Raw genomic sequence first — 2,773 nt, forward strand, 5'->3', positions numbered from 1 at the left:
TATATATATATTAGGGGTGTAACAAATAACCAATATGAATCGGAAAATCGATTTGAATTAAAACGATACAAGTGCATCGGTAGACGGAGCCTGAATCCAAATGTGTCCATTCAGCCAAATGTGCGCTGAATCGGTCGATGGCCCGATTACAACGTTATAAATCGGTTTGATATTGCTGCAAACAAATAAACACAGCGGCATCGGACATGTCAGTGCATGCCGGTTAGTTTTTTAGTTTTGCAGCCTTGTTCTGACGTAACCTGTGCACCGGCCACGGTAATCTCGCAACAGCATGGCGGCGCCAGATTTTTATTAGTGCAAGATTTCTTAACGTAGATGCATGTTAATTTACAAAAGAGCACTTTAAAAGACTGCACTTTTTCTGTACAAGTGCTTACAGTTTGCCATTTCAACCTCAGTAACTTATTGTTCCTTGATCTGAGGCTATACAGATTTTTCCAGAAGTTGTATTTCTTTCACCTTGTTTAGTTGTTTCTTTGGCTTTAATTTGTGCCAATAACGAGCTTGAATATTTTCTGTTATCAGAGGGGCTTTGTAAAGTTCTCAAAGTGTACTGTTACACTAATGAACATGGCATGTTGCTGAATTCACATGTCAAAAGTACTTGTTCTCTGTAGTCTATAGCAAGCAATTTCACATTTATAGAACTGACTTATGTTGCTTCATAATGTAAAATGATCGCCTACTTTAAACAAACTATCTGATTGCATCATACCCCATTGAATCGAACCGTATCATAGTGTAATTGTATCGAATTGAACCGAATCGTTCCATTTTAAAAGTATCATTTCCGAATCGTATCGTAGCCCCATGTATCGAAATCGTCTCGTATCGTCATTGGAGCGATGCACACCCCTAATATATCAAAGTGTACTGTTACACTAATGAACATGGCATGTTGCTGAATTCACATGTCAAAAGTACTTGTTCTTTGTAGTCTATAGCAAGCAATTTCACATTTATAGAACTGACTTATGTTGCTTCATAATGTAAAATGATCGCCTACTTTAAACAAACTATCTGATTGCATCATACCCCATTGAATCGAACCGTATCATAGTGTAATTGTATCGAATTGAACCGAATCGTTCCATTTTAAAAGTATCATTTCCGAATCGTATCGTAGCCCCATGTATCGAAATCGTCTCGTATCGTCATTGGAGAGATGCACACCCCTAATATATATATATATGATGTGACGTGAGTTTATTAAACTCAGATCCTGAAAATTCTGATTAATCAATATGCACTTACCTAAATTACCTTTCATTCCTGTATCTTGAGTTACAGAGTCAACACAAACAGGATCTTTTCATGAAGACTACCCATTCATTCATGAAACCCACTAGGGGGCAGCAGTAAATCAGGCTTTAATGATTAATGACTAATTAGGACCAATGATGTTTGACCATTCCCTCTTTACTCAATACCAATGCAATGACAAAACAACCTGCACTTGTAATCATCATATGGCACTTCCTCATCTCATGCTCTCTGTAGTGTGTGCTGCTTTATTTTTTACCTCACCCAAACACAGATTTCGATTTGGCCATTATTGGATGTAACACTCTGTAGTCACTCCTTCGAGGTGATTCATTGATTCTATGGGACAGAGAATCATTGGCTTGTTAATTACCATGACCTGAGACATTATTCTAACCCATTTATCAGCCTGTCACTGAGGTTGACAGTAGATTAAGCTTAAACTCTCTCATCATTTACAAACACTTAACTGTAAGGAGCTCAAGGGTCAGAAGGTTACAGCTCAGTGGCAACAGCTGCGGCAGTTATACTGGCACCCTTCAGCTGTTGCAGATGATGAAGAAGTGCTGGAGACAAAAAACTATTTGGTGGTAATATAACAGGATGAAAACTGTAATTTCCTTTTTCCTCCCTTTTGCCCAATTTCTTTGGTCAAATATAGTTTTAATCAAAAGGAACCTCATATTTAAGTTGTAGTCATTTAAAGGAATCCATAAATGACTGATGAATGACTGACTTACACTGCTGCAAGTGACTATTAAGGATGCAAAGTGATGTAAAATTATATTTTATATCTTCACTTTTGACTCCAGTTGGACCTTAATACAGCATGTGGTCTCTCTGTCCTGACTGTGGATCCATTAGCTAATGTAACAAAATGGCAGTTATTAATTTTACATCAAAAAAGACATATAATTTTGTATCAAAGGTCAGAGGTCAAGTAATTTCTTTTCCATCTCCTTCAGCTTCTTTCAATGCCCTCTTCCTCCCCAGATTCTTCTTACCTGTGTTGGGGTGAGCTCGTGGGTGCCTACAGGGGTCCCTTGGGTGCTGGTAGAGATTCTTAGGTGCAGCGTGTGTTTGCCTCCTTCAGTCTGAGTGTGGCTTTTCTGTCTATGTGGAGGCTTGAAACAGCTCCTCTTATAGAATCCCTCCCCTCCAACCTCCTCCTCTGATTCTCCCTCTCTCTTTCAAAACTCCCTCTTTCAACACAGAGACACAGGGGGAGGGAGGGGCAAAGAGGGGTGGAAGTCGGAAAGAAGGAGGGAGGAGAGGATTGGGACACAGCAAGGACAGGGAGTGAGGAGGAGGGAGAGAAGGAGGGGGCCACAGAGAGGAGAAGGATACAAAGAAAAGTAAATGGTAGCAGAACAGAGAAAAGAGGGAGGGTAAGAGGGTAGCGAGATGGAGGGGTAGAGAAATGAGTGGAAAACAGAAAGGAGAGAAAGAAAAACAGAAATTAAAAGATGGAGGGCATTCATTTATCTGC

General features: G+C 39.7%; 1 protein-coding gene across 2 annotated transcripts in view; it reads right to left on the minus strand.

Annotated features, from left to right (window-relative positions):
- LOC109973716 (prepronociceptin-like) overlaps window positions 1-2,386 on the minus strand; it is a 31,344-nt gene extending 28,958 nt beyond the window's left edge. For both annotated transcript variants that reach the window (XM_020623508.1, XM_020623507.1), the window contains exon 1: window positions 2,289-2,386. The gene's annotated coding sequence lies outside the window, so the exon portion shown is untranslated. The remainder of the gene's footprint in view (window positions 1-2,288) is intronic.
- Between the last annotated feature and the right edge of the window lie 387 nt (window positions 2,387-2,773).

The sequence above is a fragment of the Monopterus albus genome, unplaced genomic scaffold, assembly GCF_001952655.1.
Source record: "Monopterus albus unplaced genomic scaffold, M_albus_1.0 scaffold302.1, whole genome shotgun sequence".
NCBI classification, from domain to species: domain Eukaryota; kingdom Metazoa; phylum Chordata; class Actinopteri; order Synbranchiformes; family Synbranchidae; genus Monopterus; species Monopterus albus.